Source organism: Apodemus sylvaticus, chromosome 23 (assembly GCF_947179515.1).
Source record: "Apodemus sylvaticus chromosome 23, mApoSyl1.1, whole genome shotgun sequence".
Lineage (NCBI taxonomy): Eukaryota > Metazoa > Chordata > Mammalia > Rodentia > Muridae > Apodemus > Apodemus sylvaticus.
The window spans coordinates 38922196-38936525 of NC_067494.1; the positions used below are offsets into that span (position 1 = coordinate 38922196).

Sequence of the window (14330 nt, forward strand, 5' to 3'; positions counted from 1 at the left end):
CCAGCCACAGACGGAACTACCTTTGCTCCGCTCAGCAAACACTTCCAGATAGGTGGTCTAAGAAATGCCAAGAGGACACAGCCTCCCAGAGCTCACATCCAAAGAGTAACTGAGGGGCTGGGGCTGGTGGAGGTGCTGGGGGAGGCAGTAAAGTTACAAGCCAAGCAGAATAGTACACCCTTGTAACCACAGCACTGGGGTCAGGGGTGGCCGGGACAGCCACCTGGGGGTCCCTGGAGCCTACTGGTCAACCTGCCTAGCTTCATCCCAGACCTGTGAAAGAACTTATCTCAAAAAAAAAAAAAATCCATTTGAAGAATCCCTGAGAAACCACACTGTGGTTGACCTCTGATCTCCAAAAGTATGCAAACCTACATACACACACACACACATATACAAACAATAAAATGTATTAGTGGTGGTGGTAATCAGGTTGTATCTAGGACTTGCTGGACTTAGATTTTGGAATAAGCTGAGATTTGGGCTCTATAGTTGTTTTCTGGTATGTTCTGAAAGGACTATTTGTGAGATCTCATTCAGGTAGGCTATCACTCACCTGCATTCTTAGTAACATGTTAAGGTCAAACAGCTCCACACCTGCCTTACTGTTGCTGAGACATCTGACATTCCAAGAGACCTTGTCCCTGGTCCCAGTCACGTTAACTGTGCAGTGAGGATATTACCTGGGGAAGGAAGGGAGTGGCCAAGACTCCAGCCTAATGTGTTTTACAATCACACCGAGTGTTTGGGGAAACTATATTTATCCTGGAACTATTGAGGGGAATCACAACAGGAAACCTGAGTCCATCTTGTTTTATATTCTAAATACTGAATGCCCTTGAACGATAATAATTTATAGAAAATAAAGCCATATTCAAAGAATACTGTTTGTCTTTAAAAGGACTGAAGCTTGTCCCAGCAGTCCAAGAGCTTTTTGCAATTACAGCTGCTCACCATCCTCCACCATATTTGCCAGTGTCAGAGAGGAAAATGCTAGAACTGTTTGTGTTGGGCCTCGGTCTGGGTGACCAGTAGACTCTCGGGGCGGAAGGTAAAAAGGCAAGCTGATTTCCACACTCCAATTCCCTGCGTTCCCACCGTAGTGTGTTACTGAGGAAGAAGAAGTGTGGTCTCCAGTTTGTACTGAACATTTGTACCAATAACTGAGAAACTGAAAGAAAACGAGCACTGTTTTCTCCGAACCTGGGAAGACTTGAGAAGAGGGGTTCCCCGTGAACAGCCACGGGTTTCAATATCTCGGAACCCTAAGGGTTGGGACATGAACTCGCAGAGCCTGCGCCCACTGTTACTCTCAGGATGGCTCTGAGATCACATTCTGAAGGAAGTGGAGGGCACAGGGGGAAATGTTCTTATACACGGTATACATGTTGGAACTCAACGAGGCCTAATAGGACATCCCTACATGGGTGGGGCCAAGGAATCTCAAACTGAGCATGCTCAGACCAAGTCCAACCAAACGGAGACAGTTCTCTATTTCCGCTTTTGAAATCTTAACTCTCTTTTCTCCACCTCCTCCTTTACTTCTTTAGCCAGAGACCATCATCTGCCCGGAAGCTTACGGGAGCCTCTGAGCTCCCGGTGACCCTTACACCCACATCAGTGTGTATCTCCGCACTCCCCAGCGCAGGTCCCATGACCGCCAACGCCACAGGCGCTCCAAGGGCCTGCACCCCCCTCCCCAGGCCCCTTTCTCTTGGCCCTAATCCTGAGTCCTCCTCGTCCCTCTCTTGTTTGCTCAAACTCATAGAGACCTTCTCTCCCTGCGCTGAGGTTTGGCCTCACACCCGTGACTGTGATCAAAGACAACACCCGGGCTCTCTCTTTTGCCTCTGATATGAGAAAGGCATGACCCAGATTTGAGGGACGCCTTCACCTTAAGTCCCACAATAAAGCCCTAAGGCCTGTGGCTGCGGATGACCCGGAGGGAAGCTGGGACATGAGAAATAAAAAGTCATCTGTCCCTGGGAGGCCCTGAGATTTTTTCCCCCTCGTGTTTGTTACACAGCGCTGCCTAGTGTGAGTGCTAACTATCTCATGGGGTTGCTTGTTACTTGCAGAGCAAAATCCAAATTCCATACGCTGGTACCCAAGCCTTCTTTCAGTTCCTTAAAACAGCCTTGCTTCGTCACGCCACGAATCTTTTCGGCGTTAGGTTAGACTTCAGCTTAAGAGCAGCTCGGATAAGCACAGAGCCCCTGCGCCCTTCCCCAGCCCAGCGCCCCGCCTTTCCTCTGCAGAGTGCATCGGGTTTGCAGTTTGCAATTTGCTTGGCTATTTGAATGCGGTCTCTGCCGTCCCTACAATGTTCATCATTCTTGGGGTTTTGGTGGTGTTGGTGGTGGTGGTGGTGGTGGTGGTGGTGGTAGTGGTGGTGGTGATTTGGTTTGTTTTTTTTGTTGTTGGTGGTGGTGGTGGTGGAGGTGGTAGTTTTTGGTTTGGGGGTTTTGTTTGTTTGATTGTTTTTGTTTGGGGGTGTTTGTTTGTTCATTTTTGCTCAGTCAAATGCTTTACTACAAAAAGCAAGACCTGAGTTCAGTGTGCCCAGAACTCATAAAACAGCTAGGCATGGTGGGAGTGTGTAGTCTTAACCTCAGCCCTGGGAAGGAGAGGTTACAAAAGAAGACCCTGGGTCCTACTGGCCAGCCGGGCTAATCTACTCACTGAGTTCCAGACCAAGGAGCGATTTCATCTCAGAAATAAATAAAGTAGCGTTGGTCAGTGAAGTTGAAATGTGTCAGAGGTCAGGAGAAGAGAAAACTCCGGATGAAGGTCAGATCCAACAAGCAGCAGTGTGGCAGGGGCACACCGACAAGCAGGTATGTAGCCTGACCACCAAGGCGGCGTGCATCTTCAACTGTCTTCTCTTCCCCCTGGGCAGTCGGGCCATTTTGTTTTACTAGTGTCAAGGGTTAGGTCATGTCTCTACCCCTCTCCGACACCCATCACCCTGCCACATGCTCTTGTTGGAAGTCCTGATCACTGATACCTTGGAATGTGACCTTAAAGAGAGAGGGGGTCTTTAGAAGGCCATTAAGATGTGGCTCCCGGGGGGGGGGGGGGCTCTAATCCTGTATGGCTGAAGCTGTGATAAAAAGAGGTCGTCGTCGTCGTCGTAGACACACACAGAAAGGAGGTGACATGAGGACACAATCTTTCTACAAGTGAAGGACTAACAGCTACCCTGCCAACACCTCGACCTCAGCCTGCTGGGCTCCAGAATGCTCTGAAGTCCCTGGGAAGGTGCCAAGTGTTTGTTCCTGTGCAGTAACTGCCTGATCAGCCCCTATAGTCCACGGCAATTCTGCTCCCTCGCATCCCTGAAGACTCAGAATGAGTGACAAGAAGGGATAGCCCTGATGTTTTCAGGACAACTGTCCATCTGTCAGCATAGGACCATTGGGATGGCACAATAGTTGGGCATGTTCAACATACAGGGAACTCCAAAAGAGAAACAGTGATTGGATTGAAATGATTGGCTGGTAGCTAAGCTGACAAATGCTTTCCTAGCATACAGAATGCCCTGTGGTCTACCCCTGGCACTCTATAAAATAGGCATGGTGGCGTGCCCTGATAATCTCAGTCCTCAAGGAGGCAGGAGGATAGGAAGATCTTCCTCAGCTGCAAAGTGAATTCATGCCAGCCTGGGACATTAAAAATATGCATATACATCATATACACCATATACACCATATACATCATATGCATCATATGCATATACATATACATTTACGTATACATATAGACCCTGTGTTTTTAAAAAGAATAACAAGAAGAGGAAGATGAAGAGGAAGAGGAAGAAAAGGAGGAAAGAGGAGAAAAAGAAGAAAAGGAGGAGGAAGAAAAAATAATTTTGTTTTCACAAGGTTATTCTTACAGTGTTTGCTGCAAAATTACATATTTTCTTTTAGTTTTTAAGCCCCATCGTCTCTTAGATAAATAAGACGACACTTAAGCAGTATAAATAGGGAAGGACCAACAACTAAAAATAAGCTGTCTCCTTTTAGCACAGCCCTAGAGCCCTGTGGATCCTCTTGCAAGGTTGGCCTCAGCTGCCACCTGCTTCTATCCCCAGGGTGCTGGGCTCGCAGGCTAGGTGTCACGTATCCCCGCCCTGACTCTGAGCTAGCTCTCCTGGCACCCAAGGCCTGCCTCCTGATCCTGCAGAGAACTCCACCTCACAGAACAAGGGGAAAGCAGGGACATACTAGGGTCCTGCCTCTCCACAAGAACTGTGCACAGCAAGTTGCGTGACACACTCCACTCTAATCAGAAGCATACTACTAAACCAGAATAAAAGCCAGCAGGGCGGGTGCCTTCCAGAACCTCGTGCCACTCTGTGAGGCTGTAGAAGTTGCTGGCGAGCAGGAGACTCCGTGAAGGATGTGTCTAATGTCATTCTGCAAGTATGCTGGGTTGTCCTAGAGATGCTTCCACTCTGCCTGTTCTCCCTGCCCTGCTCTGCTCTCTCTCTCTCTCTCTCTCTCTCTCTCTCTCTCACACACACACACACACCTCCATCCTCCTTACCCAACCTGCATGTTCTGCTTGCCCCGCCCTCCTCCCCTTCCTCCTTTCCTCCTCGCCCCGCCCTCCTCACCCCTCCCCCTCACCCCTCCCTCCTTTAGCTGTGGGTATTTATGCATAATCAGAGAAATCTTTTCTTTAAACCCGAACCGCACTGTCCTGAGTCTGACAGCCACTGTGTCTAGCACCTTCCATCCCGACAGCACACCCTATCTCACCTCAACGCCTCCTGCCTCCTCACGCATCTCTGGACGCTCAGCACGCGAACCAGGTTCCCAGACTCCCCAGGAAGGGACCAGGATAGCACAGCAGGATCTCACCCTCATTCAAAGCCATCTCAGGCCCTTAAATGTATATTTCTCACTTAATCCCAGTTCTTCACACTTGTTTTAGGATATGATTTAACATGAAATGTGAAATATTTGCTTGGTGACACTCGGGTTTGGTCTGCACACTGATTCCACGGTGCTATTCCCCACAGAGAGCCGTGATTTAAGATCGGAGCTAAGGAGAAGTGCCTTGCTCCCTGGGGTGCTCAGCCTGGGCTGCATAAAGCCTACTCGGTGGGAGAAAGTGGGGTACACAGCAGGCAAGCAGCCAGAGGCAACTGCCCCCCAAGGGAGCCCTTCCCACTGTCCTCGGCAGGGCACAGGGTGTCATGTACGCTTCCCCATCCATCTCTTGGGTTTGGGGTTTTTGTTTTATCCTATCAGGCAGCTGTGGTTTGGCTGGGAAGATGGCTCAAAAGATAAGGTGCTTGATATGCAAACATGAGGACATAAATTCAAATCCCCAGGACCCATGAAAAGCCAAGTGTGGGGATGCTTGTGCGTTATCCCAATGTCATGATGATGAGACAGAAGGAAGACGGGGGAGGGATCCCATAACAGAGAGGAAGATGAGGACCACACTTGAGATTAGCCAGACTGCCCTCTGACACCCACACACAGCTAAAGCATGTGCCTGTGCATGAACACACACACACATACACACACAAACCCACACATGCACACACACAAACATATACACACATACATACACACACATACACACATACACAATATACACAAACATACACACACAAACATATACACATATACATACATATACACACATACACAAACATACATATACAACACACACAAACATACACACACAAACATATATATACATATGCATACATACACATACAAACATACACATGTACACACACAAACATACACACATACACATACATACACATACACACATACATACACATATATACACACAAACATGCATAAACATATACACACATACACAAACATACATATACAACACACACAAACATATACACACAAACATATATACACATATACAAATATACACATACAAACATGCATATACAACACACACATACACACACACATACAAACAAACACAAATATGACTGAGGCCAAGCAATGATGCACCTAACTAGCAATTGCCATGTCCTGAATTTGATTTGATATGTAGCACTGAAAAATACATGCCTTTGAGTCAGATTGATACTGGCCTTAATATATTCTCCCGAACCTACCATTTTCTGTAATACCTTGAATAATTCATTTCAAACTTCTCTCTTTCTCTGTGTGTGTATGAGTGTGTGATATGCAGATATACATGTTAGTGCATACAGGTTCATGTGGGGGGGCCATATATATATACTTAGAGACCAGAGCTAACACCAAGAGTCTTCACACCCACTCACTCCCCCCACCTTCCTTATTATTGTGAGACAGGGTCTCTTCCTGCACCTGGACATCACCAACTGAGCCAGACTCTGTGATGAGCGAGCCCCTGAGGGATCCCTTTGTCTCACCTTCCCATGATGGAGGCACAGACTCAAGTGGCTATTTTCACGTGGGCAAATCCAAGCTCAGCCCTTCACGCTTGTGTGACAAGTACTCTTCGAGCTCTGCCCTCTCCACCGTCCCCATTCTAAGCCTTCAGTACATTTCATCCCCCCCCCCACAAAACAGGCCAACAGTAGCCCTAACCTTGTAGGGTTTGATAAGAATTGATCAGGGGACCAGCCCAAGAAAGATGATGGCAGAAATGCAGTGACTGAGCAGCAGACATTGCCAGAACATCTTTATTGTTATTTCCGTAGAAAGTTCTCGTAATAATGAAAGAAGCTAATGAGTGGCACCAGGGCTATTGTAAAACTCAAAAAGTCAGCTGATGTGATATTCATTGTACAGGTAGAGAAACGAAGATCATAGAAGGTTCATTCGCCTGTGCATAACAAATCAATGTAGAAAATGAACTCCCAGATTGGTCGTTCCTTAAGTCCCAGGCCCAGCTGTGACCTCTCATTGATGCCCTTGGGGAACATGCAGAAACTACAAGATGGCGATAATGTCCGAGTCATGGATGAGTCTTCCCTCCCGTGCTGCTGGCTGATTCTGCTGGGGACATCGAGGCTCGTGCATGCTGACACAACTGAGAGCAAACACTGAGGTTCATGCCTGCTCATCTGATACAAATCTCCTCACCTTTGGGCTAATTTGTATCCGCATTCACTGGTGTTGCAAAACCAAGACAGGCTTGATACACGTTACTTTTGGGAGCAGGATTATCCATTCAGAAGTCCAGTCTATGCTAGACCAGTGATTCCCAATTGATTATTCGAGAAGCCAAAGTCATTAGGGAATCATGAGTTATTAGTCATGGAAGAAGAAGTGGGAAAGGGTCATTTGTGGACAGGAAGAGTTAATGTCTCTTCTTCAGATGCTTATGATATTCAGTAGTAATGTGGCCTACACCTCTCTACCTACTTAGTAGCTATAGTATCCTATCGTATCCTATCGTATGGTATGGTGTGGTGTGGTGTGGTGTGGTGTGGTATGGTACGGTACGGTATGGTATGGTACAGTACAGTATAGTATAGTATTTAGAAAATAGCCAGTTGTGTCTGTGATTCCATCATGGGAAGGTAGACAAAGTACAGTACACATACTTCCAGGATCAGTTGTTTGTTTGGTTTTTGTTTGTTTTTATTGTTTGCTTCTTTTTCTTTTGGTGGGATAGTTACAAAGGCAGAGGGTGTATCTGAAGGGAGATGACTGGGATTGGGGTGCATGATGTGAAATTCATAAATAGTCAATTGAAAAGTTAAAAAAACAACAAGGCAAATCAACCAATAAAAAGACAAGGGGGATCAAGATATTAAAATCATGTGACACAGGTATGGAAGTAACAGATTAATATGTTCAAGGAAATTAATGAAAATATGGACCATTTCAGCTGAGAACAGGAAACTGCAAAGGGAATAAAGAACTTTTCACAGAAAAGTAATTAAAATTCAAGATTTGGTAGATGGGTTTAATGGCAGATACAAGAGATCAAAGAGAGATTTAGCAAAATGAAAAGTAGATAGTAAGGAAATATCCAGAAAACGCAAAGACCAGAGATCTAAAAGCATAAAGAGATTAAAGTTTGAGATAAAGCACAAAGGGCAGTGGACAGCAGGAAAAGGCCCAGGGTTTGTCACTGGAGGGGAAGACTGAGATACTCGGGTGAGTTTGCAGAGTGCGGACTTAGCCAGACTGGGACCCTTTTCACTAGTTTTAGCCCGGGTCTAGATTTGGACTGTTGTGTGTTGCAAGAGACATCTGGATCCAGATGCACAGAGCAGAAACAGCTGTTGTGCTGTTCATTATCCTCTCCACACTCAGAAGATCAGTGCCATCGAATGTTCTGGACACCCAAATGATTTATCATTTATGTGCCGGATGATTTGCCATAAAGCATCAGTCTGCTCCTCTTGATCTTCCTTCTCTAGTATCTTCATCCTTTAGGTAAGGTGGATTTTTAACTCCATGTTGGAGGATGTGAGCTTCTGCTATAAGACCCTGCCACTAAAGACAAAGCTTTGGAGGCAATGAGAGATGTCAAGGGTTGCCCTGTCCTGGCTTGATTCCTGCCACTGTGATAAAACATTCTGAGCAAAAGAAATGTGGAAAGAAAGGGTTTGTTTGGCTGCTATTCCCATCCCACAGTCCATTGGGGGAACTAGGGCAGAAACTCAAGGCAGGGACCGGGAGTCAGGAAGTGACTCAGAACAGCCACAGAGGATGATACTCCATGATATGCTCCTGTGGCGTGCTCAGCTTGCTTTCTGAGCTAGCCCAGGAGCACCTACTGAGGGGTGATACTGCCCACTGTGAGCTGGACCCTCCCACATCAATGACTAATCAAGAAAATGCACCCCATACTTGCCAGCAGGCAAACTGAGGTGTTTCTCAGTTGAAGTTTCCCCCTCCCAGATGGTGCTAGATTGTATCCACTTGACAAGAAAACTAGCCAGCACTTGACCGGTCCATACAGGTGTCAGGGTTTCTCTTCTGTTCTGTCTGTCTTGTTGATTCAACCTCCACTTGGAGCACTGAACCAGCCCGGGGACATATAGAGTCAAACACCTGTGATGAATCTGTGAGCCTGTCCCGTGTGCAGGAATGTGTCAGTGCAATTTCTGATGGCTCTGTTCCTGTGCCCGGACTCTCTCCTGACTGACAAAGGCAGTTTTTAAAGAGCTGGGAAGATGCTGTTCCTAAGCTTATGCCCAGCAAAACATAACCCTAAGGATTATAGATTTAATCCCCAAGTATAAGATTATGAAGAAGACTAAATCTTAGAAAAACTGCTGGAAACTCACCCCCACCCACAAATAGTAGGCATGAAAATTCAGACAATGTTACAAAATGCTGGAGAAGAAACAGGCCACAGATCCCTTGTTCATTGGGAAGGACAGTGCAACACAGATAGTAATTGGCAAAGTAGATAAATGGTAAGAAACCTCCTTTAGCTATAGAGATAAAGATGGATAAAAAGACTTTTTTAAAAAGATACACCATGCAAGCTCTGGTCAAGAGAAAAACAGCTTTGGTGCATCAGTCTCAAACTGACACGATGGCGTTAGGGATAAAAGGCACATTGTGTAATGGTATTGGGGTTCATCCTCTTAAAAAGGCCATACGACTTTAAACATGTATGTGCCCTGCAGCAAACCTTCAAATTACATAAGGCGAAAGCCAGCCAAATCAAAAGAGGAATCTATATCTCTACCATTCTTACTGGAGACTTCAATTTTCTTCTCTAGACAACCAATAAATAATCAAACAGAAAGATGATAAAACCATATATATATATACTAACAAACACTCTGCCCAAAAATAGAACGTGTATAACTTGCAGATATATATAGAACATTCACTGAAACAGGCCTTACTTGGGGGAAAAAAAAACTCACCAATTTAAATTTAGAAGAAAATAAATCTACAAAGTAGAATTAAACTAGAGATCAATAACACAGAAATATTTCTGGAGAGCACCCAAGTATTTGTAAATAAGTAATGTTCTTCTAAATAATCTGTGATTCAGATACGGGATCTTGAGAAAATTAGAAAATCTTTTAAATTGAGTGAGCGTGAAAACATCCCATATCAGAACAAAATCAGTGTGTTATAAAAAAAATTTATAGTATTAAATGCTTATGTTAGGGGGAAAAAAAGAATGCTCTCAAATCAGAAACTGAGTAAATACCTTACAAAACCTAACAAGAAATCAAATTAAGCCCAATATGAACAATCAGAAGTAAAATAATAAACAGGGCCCGTAGAATGGCGAACAGGAAACGCGAGGGCTTCATGAAGACATTCTCCAACCCACGGGACCAGACAAACCTCACCCTCCACCAGACCCGTGCTTCGGGGGGCTTAGTAAAACAAATCCTGAGAAAAAGCCAGGATGTATGAGTCCCCTGTTGCTGCTACAACAGAATAACACAGCTTCCCAGCTTCAAACAATAGGCGCTTATTATTACTGGCCGCTGTGTCCCAAAGTCCTATAGACCTGGGGCCATGACATCTACAGGGCTGCACTACCTTCAGGAGGCTCTAAGGGAGCAGGTCCCACTCATCCAGCTGGAGTCTCTCCATAGATCAGGCTGCTCCTTCTTCAACTTCAGCCTTGCCGGGTGGAGTCTTTCTCAAGCCGTCCTTTCTTGAATTCTTCTCCTCCACCTCCCTCATGAGTTCCCTGGGCCCAGCCCAGAATTCCTTCTAGAATTTTAATTCCCTTCTGTAGTATGACCCAAAACGTTCAAGATGTCCAAAGGTTGCAACGTAGCAAGCAAAGTAATAATAATTAATTGATAATAATAAAAATAAGAAGGGAGAAAATGAACACGACACAAGTAAATATAAAAATTACTACAAGTAAATATAAAAATTACTTTTAAATAACAATGATGTTTCTTTCATTTTTCGAATAGAAATTAAACTGCATTGTTGTTTGGTTGGTTTTGGTTTGGGGGTTTTGGTTTGTTTTGATTTATAACCAAAACTTCAATCCCAAGGAGTGTCACAAACTTATTGCAAAAAAAGGCGTGAAAGAAAAAAAAAAGAAATCTTGCAGAGTAACTGAAAAGTTCAGCTCTAGAATGTACGTTTAAACTGATAGGGCACTGGTATCTTAGTTTTACATTTTCAAATAAAGATGTTACAACAGCTCTGCATCTGCAGATAGCAACCAGGAAGGAACCGCTTTGAGAACCTTCCTAGTGCTGTTCCTACCCTTTCCCTGTTGGCTTGGGCTCTCAGCAGCTTTTAAAGACTGCGTATCAATTCACCCACAGTACCACACCGTGTCTCAGCTACTGGAGGAAAGACGGCTTTATTCAACTCTTGCCAGTTGTCTCTAGATCATTAGGGCATCACTCTTCAACTGGACAGAATCTGGGCTTATTTCAGTCCATGAAAAACTAAAGTTCAAAGCAAATGCAATCTTGCTTAAAAGAACATTGTGAAGTAACAGTTCTTGATATCACATGCCTCACACGATCCATTTGAAACCACAGAGAAGTACATGGTCTGTGTATCACAGTTCCAAGAGACAAAGCACATTTGAGCAGCTAAAACATTTTAAAAATGCACCAAGCGTGTGAAGTCTCACACAAAACTTTAATTTCCTGTACACACTCCTGTCAAATGAAGTTATTTCCTGGACACTGCTTCATTTGCAAACTGGTCTTCTATTTCCTTTCATTTGACCTAAGCCGGCTAGGAGACCTAGAGAAGGATCTAGATAGCTTGATATTTCATTCACAAGACAGAGACCTTTCTCTTCTCCTATCTCTAGAAAGCGACCAGCTCCGGTTTCTGCTTCAAGATCTGTGCTGAGGTGGAGGACTCCTCCTGCAGTAATCATCTGGAGGACGACAACCCCAAGAGAGAGGCCAGCTATGATTTCGACTTCTTTTTCACCATTTGACAGTTCCATATACACGCAGACTACATCAGCAGTATCTCGGGGATCCTCAAATTCAACGCGAGCAAAGCCACACTTCAGAGTGAGTCTATAACAGCCAAAAGCCTGTTCTAAGTCAATCTTGTCCCCATTATTTCCAAGAGCACCTACAGAAACCTTACAGACCAATGGTCAGGAATCACGATGCATTTCGAGATCCTCCGTGTGAAAGGCCAAAGCTCACTGGAATCCTAACGCTCCAACAGGCCCACAACAGCGCTCCCCTCTGCCTCTACTCCTACAGATGCTCTCCATTTGGGGTTTTTTGTTTGTCTGGTTTTGTTTTTTTGGTTTTGTTTATATCCCAACCAGGTCTCACTCTGTATTTTTGGCTATCCTGTAATTCACTATGTAGATCAGACTGTCCTTGAACTCACAGAAATTCACCTGCATCTACTTACCAAGTCCTGAGACTAAAAGAGTGTGTGTGTGTGTGTGTGTGTGTGTGTGTGTGTGTGTGTATGCATAACGTCTTAAGGTTCAAGGACCATTCAGAAAGAAATGTACTATGGTGCTATATTATATGCTGCCACAACTCTTAGGCCCCAGTGGCCAGTAAAGGGATTTATAATTTAAGAGCTGATGGAGGGAAGACATGGGGATAATTTTCAAAATCAAAACACTGGGCAGGAAAGGAGATAAAAAGAAACACAAAGCAGGTGCAGCAAGTAGAAAACAATTGTTAGCTGACCAATCTGAAGACTGCTGTTTGAGGAATCGACAGCTCAAATTATGCACGGATTCTCAGAGCTAGGAGCCATCTTGAATCCCAGCCTCCCATTATAGCCCCAGACACCTCTGGAGTACTCCCTCCTTCCCCTGCAATCCTGTGGCCTCTTTTTGGGGTTGTGACCCGCCCCCAGCTCCACAGCACCCCTTCCTGGGGCAGTCTGCACTTGTTTCTACAGTTCTGTGTTGTGATCTTGTGCAGGGATAGCCAAAGAGATTCGCTCGGCCTGAGCCAGTCTGGGTTTCCAAACTGAAGATGTCTGGAGGATAGCAGCCAGCTGCATCCGGAAATGCATTTCAAAGAAGAACAAAGTATACACCTGAAGAGAAGAGACTGTTCCCTGTTCCGGGCACAGACAGAATTCATAGAAACATCCCACGCACAGCCACAAAATACCTGAGCTACAGCCAGTTAACCTGTGGTGGTTCAAGCTCAAGAGGACCTGAATTTGTCCTCAGGGTAGAAATGGATGCGAGAAAGAAAGGGAGAAAGGCAGAGAGGGGAAAAAGAAGGGAGGAGGGGAGCAGAGGGGAGGAAGGAATAATGTGGCATTACCTGCTAAACAAGATGTCTATCTACAGGAGAGCCCAGTGGTTAGTGGTTTCAGAAATGAGTGGCACACACACACATACACACACACACACACACACACTTTCTCCATGCGACTGTTCCATTTCCAGCATCGAAATCATAAGAAAGAAAAGGAACAGGGGATGGGTAGACTCATGATGGATGGCAGAAAGAAGCAGGGAGCGCTGGACTGTTGGCTCCACCCATCCTCATCCACTAGTGATGCCTGCTGTTGGTTCCACCCATCCTCATCCTCTACTCATGCCTGCTGTTGGCTCCACCCATCCTCATCCTCTACTCATGCCTGCTGTTGGTTCCACCCATCCTCATCCTCTACTCATGCCTGCTGTTGAGTCCACCCATCCTCATCCTCTACTCATGCCTGCTGTTGGTTCCACCCATCCTCATCCTCTACTCATGCCTGCTGTTGAGTCCACCCAGCTTCACCCACTAGTCATGCCTGCTGTTGAGTCCACTAATGCATATTGAGAGTCAAGATGGACTAGATGGTGCTGGAAGCTGAGACAACAAAAATTAAGAAGACCCAGTCCTGCATCTCCCAGCAGCTCTTAATGATGTTTTCAGCACACAGCGGTGACAAAGGTCATTCCCTCTGAGAACACACTGACTATCAGCTGTAGCTACCGACCACAAGAGTAACTACGCCCCGTGTCTAGTTTTCCTATAATAAACACCTTGTCCCTTTCTTCTTAGTCCTGTTGGAAACCATCTTGAACTCCACCACACTCCTGGAGGGGAGGCAACTGGTCCGGCCAGTTATAAAACTGCCTGGCACTTTTATAAGTGACATGTGTACTTGCTGGGCCACGCAGCTGTGCCACTGCCAGGTTTATTATCAATAGTCATGGAAATGTATGAACACACAAAACCTATACACAAATGCATGCAGCAGCTCTCCTCATTGTCACTGACATGGTAAAGAATTCAGAGACCTGACAGCCACTGGCCAGATAAATTGTGGCTATTCAAACAGCAGAATACTACCTGTGAATGGCTTCTGGTAAACACACATAATGGAAAGAAGCCACATAGACACATTTTATTTTGCAAAATGAGGTTATTTTTATAGGGAAATATAAGGGGAAAATATGGGGGAAAGGTTATTAAAAGCTTATAAAGCAGTTCAAATTTGAAA

At 45.2% G+C, this 14330-nt stretch overlaps 1 pseudogene; it reads right to left on the minus strand.

Annotated features, from left to right (window-relative positions):
• Positions 1-11599: 11599 nt before the first annotated feature.
• On the minus strand, positions 11600-12024 carry LOC127674156 (serine/arginine-rich splicing factor 3-like; annotated as a pseudogene).
• Between the last annotated feature and the right edge of the window lie 2306 nt (positions 12025-14330).